This window comes from Sinocyclocheilus rhinocerous, unplaced genomic scaffold (assembly GCF_001515625.1).
Source record: "Sinocyclocheilus rhinocerous isolate Xijiao unplaced genomic scaffold, SAMN03320098_v1.1 scaffold1266, whole genome shotgun sequence".
NCBI classification, from domain to species: domain Eukaryota; kingdom Metazoa; phylum Chordata; class Actinopteri; order Cypriniformes; family Cyprinidae; genus Sinocyclocheilus; species Sinocyclocheilus rhinocerous.
Window position 1 is genome coordinate 743,280 of NW_015660496.1, and position 17,926 is coordinate 761,205.

General features: G+C 36.8%; 1 protein-coding gene across 1 annotated transcript in view; it reads left to right on the forward strand.

Annotated features, from left to right (window-relative positions):
- The first annotated feature begins 12,628 nt into the window (after positions 1-12,628).
- Positions 12,629-17,926, forward strand: part of LOC107725025 (cadherin-11-like) — a 51,474-nt gene continuing 46,176 nt past the window's right edge. The window contains exon 1 of the mRNA XM_016534157.1: positions 12,629-13,105. The gene's annotated coding sequence lies outside the window, so the exon portion shown is untranslated. The remainder of the gene's footprint in view (positions 13,106-17,926) is intronic.

Sequence of the window (17,926 nt, forward strand, 5' to 3'; positions counted from 1 at the left end):
TATCCCTGATGGTCAGTAAATCACACTGAATGGAAAGTGAATGTGAAATACTAGTGTACAACTATAGGTAAATTTAAAAAGGCCTAATGTAATATCTTAAAAGAGACATATTATGGCCCTTTTTACAATATGTAATATAAGTCTCTGGTGTCCCCAGCATGTGTACATAAATGGACACAACTTACCATGTGTGTTCAGTCTGAGCATTGACATTTCAAAATAAACTTCCAGTAAAGGATTAAAATTTGCCTGGTTTGTGAACACTGAGTGTCTCAGTGTTAAATCCATGTTTTTTCTTCTTACTCTGATCTCCTGCATACTTTAATCCGGTGTCCCGCCTCCAAGCCAGTCACAGTGATGAAAATGAACAGGACTTCTAATCAAGTAGCTCCACGTTTTATATCGTGCACATCTTAAACAAAATGAAATGCTGTAATTCATTATTGATATCCTAATTCAGCAGTGTGCATAAACAAACAAGGAAAAATGTAACACATACTTGTCATAAAACTAATTTTGTTATGTCAGAATAAGTAAGAGATTGACATATATGTACACTGGAAGGGCAACACGCTAATGCTACAAATGTCGCAACTTCTTCATAATTGGTATGAGTGCAGGTAACATATAATGTATGGAATTGGATATATTTGGGTATATTTTATTATTATTATTATTTAATTTGTTATTCATAATGCATGTAAATGTTGCCAGAAGGTGTTTGTGTTTGAGATAGATTGCCTGACTCATATGTGTTTTGGGCTGCAGTGTTTGCATATTAGTAAATACAGACTGATGTAATAATTTTCCCTAATTTTTAAATGCAGACAAATGCTTTCATTTTATTCTAGTGTAAGCCACCTACTTTTTTATGCTGAAGGAAACTTATACAGTTTATTTGATTTACAAAATGTATGTATTCTTTAATGGCCATGAGGCGTTATTAGAGAAATTCATCTTCGCCTAACCTTTATTTTTTTTATTAGAAATATTGTATGCAATGTGTTGAAAACATGTTTTGAAGTTTTTTGAAGAGAGTTATTTTCCAAATATCACTTGACATTTTTCCATCAAGCTTCAATTAAATGATTGCTTTGCAAGTTGCACATATTCAATGATGACCCAAAATGGTTGTTTGTGCTCATGAGGGTGAAGATCAATTGTTAATTTAGCTTAGCCATGTGTATTCCAAGTCATCTGGTGTTTTATCCAGACCGAATTAAACACAGAGGCCACAAACAAGTTATTGAGACCTTGATAGATTGAACTCATTTGAGTGTCCATGGAAGTAATTAAATGATCCAATTATTTTGTTTTGGTTCCCTTAGAGAATGCAGGCAAAAATTCAGTTGGTTTGGCCAAAGCATTTGTGTCACATATGTGGCTATTTCAGTCAAGATCAATGCCAGTAACATGTACTTTTTAAATGGCATTGAAAAGTACAGATAATTAGATTTTGTCTGTTATTTGCTACATTGTGCCCTTGACCCCTTTCATTGGGGAGCTGACCAGTTTAAGGTGTCTTATAAGAATATTCAATAGACTAAATCCACCTTTCAGGCCAAGCATGGACATCTGTGGCCAGTCTTGACCCAGACCTTTAACCTCTGAGCATTGAGTGTTGCCATTGACAAAATTAAAAGAAGCTGGTAACATGGTTACTTAAATGGATCAGTTTCCATCTTCCATATGTGACTCACACGGATGGCACATGTTTCTTAACTATCAGTGTTGCTAGTGGCTTATCTTAAAACATTACATCCACAGACTTATGTGTGGTAAACATCAAGCAATAATGATGCTGTAGTTATGTCTGATTGGATATTACATTATAATTGTCTAGAACAATCTGTATTGAGATCTTAGCCTTTTGTCATAAACAAACAATTATGTGTGTTTGTTTATGACATACAGACATACATATTCCTGCAAGGCATTACATTTCACAGACTTACACGCGCATATGGTCATGTCCACACAAATGCATGTACTTGAACACAATTACATAGTCTTTTACTTTGATCCACTGTTACAAATCCAAATCACTATGGTGAATTTCAAATATGATTTGAGCCATCTTGCTGTGCTGCTGTCAGGCATTTATTTCACCATCTGGTTCAGGTTCACCCTTATAAGCTTTCCTCTCAGACACTCACTGTGTGTTTATTGGGTAGTTTCACTCTGCTGTGGAAACTGAGAACATGACGCAGGTGTTGACAAATGTTGCAATATGCTGAGGGGGCATAAAACACAACTGAGAGAAAAAGAACAAAGCTGGAAAGCTTAAAAAATCTGTTTTTGCCCATTTCATTAAGGGAAGGCATTTTACATTTAAATTTTGATATCTATTAGCTTTCTAGTTTAGATTGAGTTTAAATTGGTTTAGACAAGAAAGAATGAAAAAAGATTCAGTCATAAAAGTGTACAAATCACCCTCTTAGCACAGCAATTTGCATGTAGCATGTGCTTAAGTGCAGAGACAAAGAGACAAATACATACACTGACATACTAGATTCTTTGGTAACACTTTAAAATAATGGTCCGTTGTTAACAAGTAACTATGCAGGAAGTAATAGGTAGTACTGCATTAACACTTAACTTATACTATTAACTAATAGAGGAGCAAGATTAACTAAGCAAGAAGTAGCAAATTTAAGACAAAGGTAGTTCCTTATTAGATATTTGATAATTACTAAAAAATATATATCCTCATTGAGAACTACTTGCAAACTATGACCAATTAATAAAGAATAACCAATTAATTACTAATCACAACAGTAACGTCTTAAAAGTGAACAATTGGGTTCTTTGTGGAAACTAATTTATGAATATGATATCCCCCAAATAAGTCGGCTACAGGTTGAAATTGTGACTACTACTCTTACCAACGGATGGATGTTCTCTGTTTATTTCAAACAAAAGCATACAATAATAATTACAATAATTCATTTAAAAATGTTAATAATTAGGAAGTGATTGAATTAGTTCACAATTATGAGCTCTAGTTTGTGTCAGTTCAGTATGTCTCAGATTCCAAAGTTACAGAGCACTTTTCTTGAATATAAATAATGATGTTCTCTTGACAAAAACTATTCACATCCTTAATGAAGGCATCGACTGCATTTATATTGTGTTAAGCACAAAACCGCATATTCCAGATTACAGTGTCTGGTAAAATATCACTAGTGCCTCACACAAATGTATGTGTCAGATATAAAATATGTTAAATAACTTAATACTATTAACTAATAGAGAAGCAAGATTAACTAAGCAAGTAGTAGCAAATTTAGGACAAAGGTAGTTCCTTATTAGATATTTGATAATTATTAAATAAAAATATCCTCATTGAGAACTACTTGCGAACTATGACCAGTTAATAAAGAATAACCAATTAATTGCTAATCACAACAGTAACATCTTAAAAGTGAACAATTGGGTTCTTTGTGGAAACTTATTTATGAATTTGATATCCCCAATTAGGCTGCATTTTAAAATTGTGACTACTACTCTTACCAAAGGATGGATGTTCTCTGTTTATTTCAAACTTAAACATAGAATAATAATACAAATGATAATTCACTTAAAAATGTTAATAATTAGGAAGTGATGCTGACAAGCTCATGATTGAATTAGTTCACAATTATGAGCACTGTTTCGTGTCAGTTCAATATGTATCCCACTCCAAAAGACATAAAGTATGTATGTCTTTTGTCTTCAGATATAAAATATGTTAAATAACTTATTAAATTACTTCGTAATTTCTGAGTGGTTCATGTGTTTTTCACTTTAAAATAATGGTCCAGATCACTAGTGGTTCCTGCAGGCTGACAAGGTAACGCTTGAGTAATTAGTGAGGGGCTAATGTATTTTTCACTTTAAAACTAAAGTGCTACTAAGGAACTACTAGTGATCTGGACCATTATTTTAAAGTGAAAAACACCTTAACCACTTAGTAATTACTCACAAGTAAATTAATGAGTTATTTAACATATTTTATATCTGAAGACAAAAGACATACATACTTTATGTCTTTTGGAGTGGGATACATATTGAACTGACACGAAACAGTGCTCATAATTGTGAACTAATTCAATCATGAGCTTGTCAGCATCATTTTTTATCGTTTTACCATTCATATCAAAATTATCATTTTTATTATTATTCTATGTCTAAGTTTGAAATAAACAGAGAACATCCATCCTTTGGTAAGAGTAGTAGTCACAATTTTAAAATGCAGCCTAATTGGGGATATCAAATTCATAAATAAGTTTCCACAAAGAACCCAATTGTTCACTTTTAAGATGTTACTGTTGTGATTAGCAATTAACTGGTTATTCTTTATTAACTGGTCATAGTTCGCAAGTAGTTCTCAATGAGGATATTTTTATTTAATAATTATCAAATATCTAATAAGGAACTACCTTTGCTTTTTCCATGAGACAGGGCACAGCAGTCAGCAATCAGCTAACAGAGCCTCACATGAGTTTTCACCTATCCATCATCTGCCTGTTGAAATAACAGTACGATGAGAGGCATTATGAACAGCAGATTAACGCCAGTATAGTTTGCATAGCAGCCCTGTGCTCCTATAATGAGAAATACAGAGATGAAAGAAGAGAGCCACCTGAATGAATCTGAACTAAAGTGACCGGGATCAGCCAGAGGCTTTCCCTTTGTCCCTCCTCTTCGTATGCTCTGTTTTGACAAGTCAGAGCATAAAAGCCATGCAAATGTTGTGTGTATGTGTGTGGGACAAGAGAGGTTAAGAGAGGACATGCTAAAAAGTCGGCACACTGAACTTACACATAAAGGGATAGTTAAAAAAAAAAGGAAATTCTGTCTTTACTCACCCTCTTGTCATCCAAAGCTATTATTATTATTATATAGATTATATTTAAAAAAAAATGTCTCAGTGTTGTTGTTTTTTCTTCTTTTCCACTCTCAGCCCATGCGCGAATGTAATATGTACAAATATTAAATTTAATAAAATTATCATGAGGTATATATCTGGCCCAGACAAATATGTTTGTTTAAGTACATCTTTAGACATAAATGTCATATTCGTATATCCATACTAAAATATAAAAAAGTATATATAGACATTTATATATCAAAAAATAAATAATAAAAAACATGTAAGCATAGAGATTTTATATATATATATATATATATATATATAGTTGACATATATGGTTGCTTCATATAATATCATAATGTTACCATACCAAATTGACCATATACATTTTATAAACATATGTACATATTCAAATTTTACTATGATGATTATATGTTATAGACTTATTTCTATCATGACAACACTCAAAAGATTTAAGCATGGTAATGGATATGACAATGTTAATGTATTTGGTCTTGGTGGAATAGATATGCTATGCTGCTGCTGTTGGTTATTGCTGTAGTTGTAGATTATTGCTGCTGCTGCTGGTGCTGCTTCAAAGCAAGTACAGGAACTTGCTACTGCCAGTACATACGCTGATACAGTGCTGTGAGTATTTAAGACTTTATTAAGTATTTATTTTATTTAAGACATACTGCTGCTGCACGAACAGCATATAAAATAGCCTGTAGCAGATCTATACAGGTGGAGCTGAGGAAGGTGGAGGGTTTCAGGGAAACTCTGAAAGCATGCTACAAAAGTCTCCAGTGAATGCTAACCAGCTATTTAAATGAAAACAAAATGCTAATTTGCTGCATAAGCAACATAAACCAATCAGCTTGTGCCAAGTATTTTAACACTGTGAATATCATCAGTTTGCATTAATGACCAATTAGCCTGCGCCTAGGCTCTAAAGTATATTGACATAACTTATAGGCATATAAGAAGGCATATCTTCAATTTACCCAGAAAATGTATGTGAAAATTATATGTCGACTTGCAGGTAACATGTATGGTAATGTCTCTCTTAGTATAGGGCAATATACAGTATATTATGCAGTATGCTACATGTCTCTATATATGCATAAAGAAGTTTAATGGGGTCCAATGTTGTCTGGACCTCAAAATTCAAAATAGCTTCTCTTGTATTCCTTGGGGAAAAGGAAGTCATACAGGTTTGAAGCAACATGAGGGTGAGTAAATAATGACAGAATATTCATTTTTGGGTGAGCTTTCCCTTTAAGTGAATGAAGGGAAATGGTATGTCCATGTCACATATGTTACACATAAACCTCATCTGTACTCATATTTGCTCTACAAATTAATTTTTTTAATAAAATCGAAAGGAAGCACAAGTGATGATGACATGCAGCTCTCCAATCTGGGGTGTCAGGTTCTTCCTTCCCTGCAAATAACGCTCCAATTTTTATCCAAGCTGTCTAGTGATTAGCCACGGTGGTCCAGCCTTGTCACTAAGGAAATGCCCCATGCCACTTCTTGGCATTGCAAATGAGCGTCAGAGTACGCCAGCTGGCCCTGGATGGCTCGATCCCCTTCAGTCTGAAACAGGGATTTCTGAATGCTGAAACCTTGGCCTGTTGCATCCCTCTGGTTGTTATGGGATGGAAGAACAAAAAAAAACTGACTCATTCAGAAGCTATTTGTGTTGAAATCTGAATTAAATGTTAATAGTCCTTTACATTTTGGCTGAATTTTGGTTGTATAACTGTTATTTTAGTCTCAGGTAATAGATATTTACCTGCTTACAGTCATTAAGATCAGCTTTAAGGACATTTAGCAATAGCTGGCACAGTGTTACAGGGAATCTAATTGTACAACGTGATCTCATGATAATTTGTATGTATTTTACGTAAAATGTGGTACTATAAAACGTACATTCACTTACGTTTTTACAGGCACTAAAACGTACAATACTGACGTATTTTCAGCATCTAAACGTACAAATACTTACGTATTCTAAAAATACGTAGCGATTTGTACGTTTTAAACATTGAAATACGTCTAAATTGTACGTTTTAGCATTAATAAAAACGTACAAAAGTGTACGTTTTGTGCTTGTAAATGTTACGTATTAATACCTACGTATAAACATGAGACCAGGCTGAATTGTAGTAGCACTAACCAGCAGATGAATTTCGGAGGAGATCTTGCGTCTGTGGCTCGGCGGTGGGTCGTGTCTCTGATCAGACTGATGGATGAGTTGGACTGAAGGGGCAATAGGTTGTGACAGCGTGGCTCGACTGAGTGTCCCCTACTGGGCGAGGGGAAACTAGTGAAAAATACAAGGCATATGAGTGACAGGTATGGCCCAGACACTGTCTGAGGTGACTCCGGGATGGTGTTTGAAAGGAAGTGCAAATCACATCCACCTTGTTTAAGACAGTGACAGCTGTTAACTCACCCAGCTCAGACTTTAAACAAAGCAGGATATTGTTCAGTAAACTTGAGACATGATAAAGCAAAACAGCAAAATTCATGATTTATGTTTTTCCCCTATATGCATAGGATCATTTTATAATAAAATCCTAATGTATATGTCCTAAAATGACATAAATGACAAATTTATGGGGGGGGGGGTTATGTTGACTGCTAGTGCATCAATATCATGAAAAAAAGGCTGTGCATTTTACTGTTATCTGAAAGGCCTTTAAACCTCAGTGTGGCTGATTATGAGTTTAAGACCCAAGCACAGTGAAAGCAGAAATAAATTAGAGGAACAAAATTATATGTACTGTCTGTGAATGTACATGAGGGGAGATGGAGAGAGTGAGAAAGGAAGAGAGAGTGATGGTGGGTGTGCAATAGATAAATTCTACTCAAGCAATTCTGTGTATGTGTCTCTGTTAGGTTTTACTCTATCCATCTGTAAAATAAAATATCCTCATGTGCAAAAAAAAAGGAGAGAAATCCCTAGTATTACACGCTGCACTTTCCGTTCTTTTGACACAGAAGAAAGCCAAGAACCACAACATTAGACAGTGAGAATAGTAGCTCAGTTTTGATGGACCTAGGAACTAGCTTGGTATTAAAGACAGAACAGAACATGATGTCCGGGCAAGCTAGGATCAAAATTAAAGTGAACCTTCTCCAGCAATGTACTTCTTACAAGATTTAAAACAAAATGATGAGTTACAAAGTGCTACACTACAGTTGGTGGAGTTGAAAAGAGAGCCCTCAATATATGATGGACAGTGTCGGATAAACTCATTTTTACTAAATGCTTGCCTGTGCCCAAGACCTAGTTTTCATCAAAGTATTATCAACATCACCTAGAGCTTACAGGAACTAGTTTATTCCATATGTCATTTCAGGGTTATGCTCACAAGACTGAAGTACTAAAACAACCAAATTGCTGGAAACAATAAAAGAAAACTATCTGTGGGCTATTAGTTAGAGCATGTGTGCTGGTCTGTGATAATATGTCGAAATAATAAAGTCAATGCAATGCCATTAATAAAAAGTAGAAATAAAAAAAGAGAGAGGTTGGTCTGCTACTCTGCTTATTGTCTTTTATTTTCTTATAAAGAAAGAAAGAAAGAAAGAAAGTCTCTTATCAGTCACTAATTTGAGAAAAATGTAAGCAGAATATTAAAATGAGTGCTAATGATGCTGTGCCAACACCATATTTGTATTGCCTAGTCAGTCCATTTGTTGGAGCATGTTATCATTATCCTTGTATGCCCTCAGAAGTAGTCTCGGGGTATCATGCTTCTTGTGATCAGATTAGTGGTTGACACATGGCCGTGGGGCTGGGGAGACTCCATGGCATCCAGTGGATGAACCCCATTGGGCTCAATCCTATTTACTGGATATCACCATAGCAGCAGGAGCCCTCCGTATGGTGGCAAAGATTCCCATTTGAGTCTAGCAGGCTGTTTCCTTTCCATTAGCTGCTGCAGCACAGCCCCATTCAATTATATCCGCTATACCTGCCAATGTCCTGCACTCATTGCCAACTGTCTAAAGCAGACCTCACTTTTACCTATTTAAATTTAAGGACTCTAAGCAGCAAATAGAGGCTAATACTTAGCTTGAGTGGCAAAGTGAAAATAGATTAAAGGAATTCACTCATGAATGAAATTCTGTCATCATTTACTGACCCTCATGTCGTTCCAACCCGTATTACTGGACTGCAAATGAAGCTATTTCAAAGGCTGTTTCAACTGTTTTTGCAGATACAATTAAAGTCAATGGGGTCCAAAACAACATTGGATTGGACCCTGTTGACTTTCAATGTATGAACTTCTTTAGAGGTTTGGAATGATATGAGGGTAAGTAAATGATAACAGAATGTTCAGTTTCAGCTGAACTATCCCTTTAATCTATTTCCCTCCCTCAAAGTAAGACTATGACTAACAGTTTATGTTGTGAATTGTTTCTTTCTGAAGTCTTGCTGAAGGATGTTACATACACTTTCAATGATTTCAGTGTACAGCCTGTATAAAAGAAACTCTCAAGCTTTAATTGTCTATTTAGGAAGCAAGTGTCGGAGCACGCTGTCATCCGGGAGACAAAGGTTTCTATAGAAGTTCTTTGTATTCTTTCAAATAATTCTCTGTCGCTTAAATGACACCACTGAAATCTTTGCATATTAGCATATATGCCTGAGAGTGAAACTGTCATCCAGCTGCACCAACAATTAGCCAGTTTCATCATAAAGACTCGTATCAGCAGAAAAAAAGTAATCATTTGCAGTAATGTGAAAGGCCTTCCTCGTGATTTCCTCATTAAATTATTCATAGGGCTTCCTCCTGCTTGTATATTTTCCATTTAGAATGACAAGGTTCATTACGAAGATGAAGCTCCTGGCATATTTTTGTGTAACTCTTCTTACGGGGTCTTTTCTGATTTTCTGGAACAAAATCACACGCACAAGTCGTAAACCACAAGTGAGAAAAGAGTGAGTATAAAGGTGTGAAAAACTTCAGACTTTACAAAGCAAGATTAAGAGGAAGAGACAGAAAAACACGCCTGTTTGTTTGCTTGTTCACAGTCTTCCCGTGCCTCGTCTGATGTGACACGACCTGATGAAGAGCAAGGACCCCATGTTTCCAGAATCACCTCAAGTAGAAAGGCGGCACCCCACTCACAACCATATCTGTGGAAAATCTCTTAAAGAAAATAAAGCGAGCTCTCTCTGATGAGCACCTCCAACTGATAAGGTGTCAGATGTACCACTCCATTACTGTGACTGAGGTTGTTCTGTTTTTCTTTCATTTGAACTCCCGCCGCAATAGAGTGAGTAATCAGCTCCTCTCTGTGCTCTGTGCCGAGACCCCTGCCAGGTCTCTGATCCACCAACAGATATCAGTGTCTCGTAATGGATTAAAATAGGGTTAGACAAAATGGATATTATATCAAAAAGTACATGTGTCTGGTTGCTTCCTCGGTTTCTGCAGCGAATACGTGATCAAAACAACAGAGACAGAGTAATAATAGTTCTGAAGTGTGTCGGAATCCAAGCCGTGCTTGATTCAGCTGCTGGGATGTACATTGGCATGGGTGTCTGATTTTATTTACCCAACTGTGCCCCAGCAAGACCGTGCAATTGATATTGGCAGCCATTTGTTTGTGCGAATGAATGATAAAACAAAAAAAGACGTGTTCATCTTTGGCTTTTTAGGCATATCATATGGTGGCTTTAGTCTAGCAGGTCTTTTAATGTGTTACTTCAAAACAATGCTGCCACTGTCGTATAATCTCTTGTGGAAAGTTAATAAGACAAACTGCATAAATGCTGCCATGGAATCCTCCCGGGAAACCTCGAGAGGCTCTCCTCAGATGTAAAATTGTAAGTTGATACATACAATTGTGAAATGGAAAGGCAAAGCAAGATGTTTTCCTTATGTGACGGCTAATTTGTGTCTCCATGGAACCTGATTAAAAACTGACATGGATCTGATTGCTCTGCCATCCTGAGGTATCACTGCCAACGTTGTCGCTCTGCTTCATTTTGCTTTTTTTCTATTCCATTCACACCCCCGCCCTCCTCCGCTACTTCTCTCTCTCTCACACACTTCTTTAAACCAGCCTTGGCTGAAGCGACCGTGTGAGCAGTGAATCCATTACCCGAGCGACAGCTCAATTCAATTATTAGACGGGCTAATAATCTGACTGAATTGATTGTTCACTATATCCCCAGCCAAATGGCTGATGGAGAGAGGATCATGTTTGAGATTTCTTGCCATAATGACAGGAATAGAGCACATGCTGAATATGACCAGGAGCTGCTCTTAATGAACACCACAACACTTCCTCAATCTGAGACCATGGAACCTGAAGTCATAAATACGCCTAAGGAAATCAATTTGTTACCGAACAATCAGTATTGTCTTCCTTTATTATAATGGTGTTGCAAAAACAACACAGAAGAGAGAGAAGAAAATTATTTTCATCTCATTAAACTCTCCATCTAAACTGAGTGTTTTGCATTTCTCTTGATAGACTCCAAATGGGATCCTGAACAGCGATATTACATCAGTTTTATTTTTCAGCATGATCCACATTCACTTCCCTGCCTCAACCTTAAGCCACAAATGGAAAAGAAGTGGGTCAAACTGCAGTTTCAGTAGAATACCAATTTCAATCAACAATGCACAATGCTAAGAGTAGACATTCCAATTAGCAGGGCAGTAATGGATACCATAATTATAGACCCAACCTACAATTAAGCTCTGACATGATGACCAGAGTAATGGCCTTACATCATAATGACCTATTTGCAAAATGAATTTTTGTGAGCGTTGTGCTGTTCTCCACTGTGATTTTATGTGTGCAACACTGTATTTAACCTTAAAAAAGTTATTACTCTGAAAAGATAGTCATCTTTGAAACAGGGGAAACTGGGGAGTCTTGTAACACAGTTGTAACTCACCTGTATATTCAAAATGCAGCATGGCTTTGAGTACCTTAAAATCGTTATAAAAAATCGGGAACAGATTTTTATTAAACCATTATTATTATTATTATTATTATTATTATTATTATTGATTAATTAGGCATTGTGTGCAAATATATTAACAGGTGTTTCTGTCAGAGCTGTTACAATATTGTGCATCATAGAACAGCTTTAACATTGCATTGACTAATCAGGTCACAACTATTTATTTATTTATTTAAAATTGATCACATCCAAAGCATTTCACATATTTGTTAAAAAAACATACCAATAAAACAAATAAAATAAATACAATATTTGATTTTATTGATTTATTTACATTCTGAATTAAAATAATGGAGAACATGATTATATTGTAAAAAGTAAAATTGATTAACACAATAAATCCACCCATAACTTTGCTGTATAGTAATATAAATATTTAGGAGTAATTTGTAGCTGATAGATATGTAAATATTAAATAAAATATGCATAAATAAACAGCGTTACAGACGAAACAAATAAACAAAATGTGTTGACAGCAGTCCCCGGTCTTCCCTATATCCATGCCATCACGTCAACGAAACAAACAGCATAGAGTAAAAGTGCGAAATTAAAAGAGTTATTGTGGATTCGCAAACTGTCTTTTTTCGTTTTATTAGCTTGCTTTTTCAAAGAGAATTGTGGCACTTTTACAATTTTTATATTCTTTTATTTTATTGAGACGAGCGGCTTTTTCATTCCCCAGTGGGGGCTCAGCTTTCATCCGCCTGTTTTGATTGGAGGAGGATTTTAGAGGCCGGTTTAACAGTTGCGTTGGCCGCTCGCTTCAGATGGGACCGCACGACAGGACAGATGAGAAACTGCTTCCATCTGGAAACGCAGGGAGAGAAGGAGGGTCGACTCGACACAGTCACCGGCGGTAAGACACACACAGCCTGCTTGCGTTACATCGCACCGGTCATCATCACCATTCCGACTGTTGGAGGAGCACAGCGAACGTGCGCGCAGAGCAGCTGCACCTGACTGATCGTGGACATACCTCAGTTTTATTTCACCAGTCTTCATTTAACAGTTGCCTTCGGTACTTACTTGAAGAAGGAAGAAAAAAAAAATCAATAAATAAAGCGGGTTTTTATGTTTTGTTTCAATTCTGGGAGAGGACTTTGACAAGGAGGACCCTGTGTCTGGAGTGCTAATACACAGACTGCTCTTGTTGGATGTTGATTGTTGGTCAGAGAAGAAGTGGCAGCGTTTAGCCGCTGTTTGGACCATCACTGGACAACCGGTGTCGTCTTCGAAAGTGTTCAAAGGTAGGAAGTGATGCTGCTGTTTACGACTGAAACGCGCATCATATCAACGCTGGACTGCAAAAAGCTGTCTTCTGAGGAATGGAGAGGACAGGTCAGCCGTTCTCACCAAAGGTTTTCTCCATTCCTCAGCAGTCAGCTCTCTTGCAGTGACTGCACACCTATTGTAAACCATGCACACTTAGTCTGTAGTAAATGTGAGCGCCTCAGATGACATTCAGAGGAGCGATTTGCTTTCGTGGACAATTTGCTGGACCATGGAGCTCTTGCTCATGGCTCAGCGAGTAGCTCAACTTTTAGTTTTGAGCTGCTCTTCAGATCGTGAGCACGACGTGGTGGAGATGCACTGCGTTCCACTGAGCCTGAGCAAACAAACAAACAAACAAACAAATAAATAAATAAATAAATAAATAACAATAAAATAAAACAAATAAAATAAAAAAATCACGTAGTCAAGTTAATAAAATATAGGCTATAATATATGTGTAGTGCAGAAATACCCTGTAGTTTTATTTTTTAATGGTTATAGGACGTTATTAGCCTATCAAATTATCAGATTTATTTTTGTGATTTTGGCATTATTATAAGACTGTCCATCATCGAGAGTGTTGGGCACAACTTTCCTTGCCGCTTTAATAGCCTGTAGCCTAATATGCATAATAACGATTCCATCTGGTGCATAGTACATGCATGGTGTCCCCGGGTTGTTTATTTATTAATTTATTCAACGAGAAGTTCAATCGATTTTTATTATTATTTTGATAGAAGTAATGGGGTTCACGAGTTTCTGGTTTGTAGAAGGGAATGCGAGCCGCCTGTCGCTGGAGTGAATCCACAAACGCCTCAGCTTTCACGATGGGGAATGAAGGAGTCGTGCGGGTGGTGAGAGAGCACAACATCGGGCATAAAAACAGTCATATACCCCCCACTGTGAGAATCACACCATGAATCATTACACAAATCTTTTATGAACAATATCAGCTCTGTATTTCCTCGGTAGGACGCGTAGAAGTAGTCAAGACAGTGAGTGATTTAGTGAAGCGAATTAGTGTGTTTCGATCGGACTGTTAAGGAAAGGCCGTGAAGCGTGGATTTTACATTTGTAAAGTAGGGGTTTTTATTTATTTATTTATTTATTTGTTTGTTTTTTGAAAATCATATTTTGGTCATAGTTACATTGTCTAGAATTAGCCTATTTTGACATTGAAATGTATTTATTTATTTTTTTTAAATATGTTGTCAGATTTAGTGCAATGCAATTGGTAAAGAGATGCCTGCTACTTTGTGGCAATTATAGCTCATATATAGGCCTAACAAGTGATATGGAAACTATATATATATATATATACATATATATATATATATATAAAGAAGAAGTCAAATTTTCCTTAAAATAGATAATTGAAATGGGGCAACATAGAGATAAATGCGTTAGTATTAGTATTTTTAATAATAATAATAATAATAACAACAATACTAATATTTGAAGACCACCATGTACGCTCACATGCATTCAATAGAGGGTGCTGTTGTTCTTTTTAGTCCTGGCCCAGTTTGCTTACCACAGTTTTGTCTCGGAGGGCCACTCAAAAAGATTGAGCGCCACCGTCTGTGTTGCTCATGCTCCCGAGGGATGCAGAATTCAATCTAGCAAAGGCTCTGGCTAATGCTGTGGCACTTTGTCAGGATTAACATCTTTCTAGTCAGTGGCTTCTGTTACCTTTGGTGTCACATTACCACCTTGGAGTTGTGTACAGGGAGAAAAAATGAAGCCCCGGTATCTTGCTCTTGCATTGTGTTGGGTGCTGCGCTGCTCCAGTCCCACATCACTGCGAGTCGATAGAGGAAGAGACTCAGTCATTTTCAACAAATAAAGGCATTTGTTATGGTGACTGGTGAAGCTTCTCAAATAGACCTTTTTTTTCACCACCAGCCATATCCAAACAAGGCAGAGAGATCTCTGTGCTGAGTTTAATTTTCAATTAAATAAATAAATACCTCAGCTATAACAGATTTTCAGAGCTCTTCTGATCAGTCCATATTCTGTGAGGGAGCATTTCATTTCAGCTTTCATTAAAGCCAGTCTTTTGAAAGGCAAAAGCAAAGTTACGATCAGACAAACAGCGCTTTTGCACATCATTTGGCTTTGCTGAAAAAAAGGTAAATTAATCTCCACACCTAGGTAAATTCAGTCATGTTGATGCCTGAAGAAAGTCCTTCTGATTCTGCTGGCAGCCTCCTCGACAGTATGGTCTCATTGTGGTGGTTTCTACTCAGGCGCAGAATAATGATGATTATACCGGCACTTGGACAGGGCCAAGTTGTTCGTGCCAACTGTCTCCAGTGCAGGAATCTCATGCCATCTGTTAGTGACCTTGGAACACATAAATACAATTGTCTGACTGGTAGCATGGTGCTATAAGAGAACCCTGCACTTTATAGGGGTCTTTCCTGGTGATTGATTGAAGTGCTTCGTTTGATCTGATAACCAGCTTATATGATGGCCTGCATCTTTAAGTGTTTTTACAAAGATTCATGAAGAGAGTCTACAATTACCACTCTGAAATATGGTGGATGAAATGTGGCAACAGGAGAATACATTGGATGCGTTCGTTTTTAAAAATTCCCCTCAAAGAATTATTAATAGAGTATTTGACACAGTGGAGAATTATAGCTTCATTTATACAAAGCAGCCTTCATGCTGAACGTGGTTGTACTAATCACTGCGTGGGTACGTGGAATACATCCATTCACCCTTATGAAGAGCAATTAGCAAAGCAGAAAATCATACACCCTTTTATATGCTAACTTTTAGAGCAGGGGGTGATTTTCTTTTCTTCCTTTCATTCTTTTAACGCTTTACTTTACAAGGCGGTGCAATGACAAAGGTTACTCATCATTTGTGATCTCACGACTAATGCTGTACAAAGATGTTGAGATGTGGAAAGGATGCCTATTGAATAATACCTGAGAGGATCTTCTTAGTGATACAGAAGTATATGAGGATGAATTGATATGAACAGTGGCCGCAACGTGCCAGTTGCAGTTTGGTGTTTGTTGTTTTATGAGATTTGGTGTGATATGTGATCTCGCACTAAAATGTTGGCAATCTGAAGCCTGCTGTTCTGAAAATGCATTGGATTATGAATGAAAACACAGGAATGCATTAGTATGGCATGCTGGTTTAGGCTTCACTGTTAATATTCTTCATTTACTCTGGATAGCCTGGAGTGTGACAGGCCAAGTAGATTTTGTCAAAGCAGTTTGGAAATACTTTTTTTCTGATGTCAAGACCACTCTTTGATCTAGCACTATATCATCATACTGCTTTTTTTAACCTTTGCCTTTGAAGACAATGATGTAACTCACCCTTCTTTCACTGTTGTATCCTGTATTCTTTTATGGATGACTATACATGGATAATATACCACATATTTTAAAATGATTCAAGTGCACTGGTGTCCTCATGCTTACTTTTATGTTTCTCATTTAAATGCAGCAGAATATAATGCATTTATTAAACAAAATGATGAAATTATGAAATGTGACATTTTTTATTTTATTTTATTGAGGGACTATCAAGCATGTGGACAGATTTTATTTCAACCTGGTCTCATAAAAATACGTACCTCTGGGTACTTTTCTGCAACACCGTTTTTACGTAACTTACTGCATGTTTCGTTGCAGTTTCAAAGAGAAATGTCCAATGAGTGGCGCTAAAACACGGGTTCAATACGTGAACCCTGGCATGTTTTTATTACGTTGCTTCAGGTACATATTGCGGCGGTTGAGAATTAAAATATCCGGAGACTGTCGCTAAAAGGTAAAGGGGTCATATGATGCGATTTCAAGTTTTCCTTTCTCTTTGGAGTGTTACAAGCTGATTGTGCATAGATAAGATCCCTGAAGTTGCAAAGACTAAAGTCTCAAAACCAAAGAGATATTCTTTATCAAAGTTAAGACTCTGCCACGCCCCCCTAAAACGGCTCATTCTAACACGCCCCCACATATCTACCCCACTATGTGGAAATATTTGCATAATCCCGCCGCAAATGTGCACGCAAAGAAAGAAGGCATGGTGTCAGTAACCGCAGTTAGTGTTGAAGCAGCCATGTCAAGGAGACGCTGTGTGTTTCTAGGCGAAAGCAAAAGCACTTTATTTAGCCTTCCGAAAGTAGATGCATTTAGGAATCTTTAAGATTACTTACAACAGAACAGCAATGCATTTTATGGACGACCGTTTCGTGAACCTAGGAGAGGAGGTAATGCGGACTTTGCTATGACAATCAGGCGCTTCTGAATCAGCTACCTAATTTTCATTTTTGGGTGAACTAACCCTTTAATGCTCTATCGTGTTGGAAATATGCCCTACACCAAACCCAACCCTAAACCTACTCTATAGTGTTAACAACTGCAAAACTGATATAAAAACGCATTGGCTGATGCAACCGTGCCATTTGAGATTCCTTATATGCAGATTTCAACTGTTTTGTTAAACCGTAGTTACACGGGATTTGAACCAGAGTTCCTCACCTCTCAAGTACGTCTCCATACTCGGTGAGCTACCGAACAAACCTACCATCTATGAAAACCCATAGATATGAAGCTGGATATGTGTGATGCTAACATTCAAAAGCATCAGTTTTCAAATCTCCCAGCATATTAAAATTGTTTTGAAGTCATAACATAACAAGTAATTGTGTGAAAATTACGCTTTATTAATCGAAACTCTGTAAATTTGTGTGAAAAGGAATAAAATTTAAAAGGTGTCGGAGTTTTACTGCCTCTAGTGTTCATTTATTTTGGAAACTGCAGTGATATGTA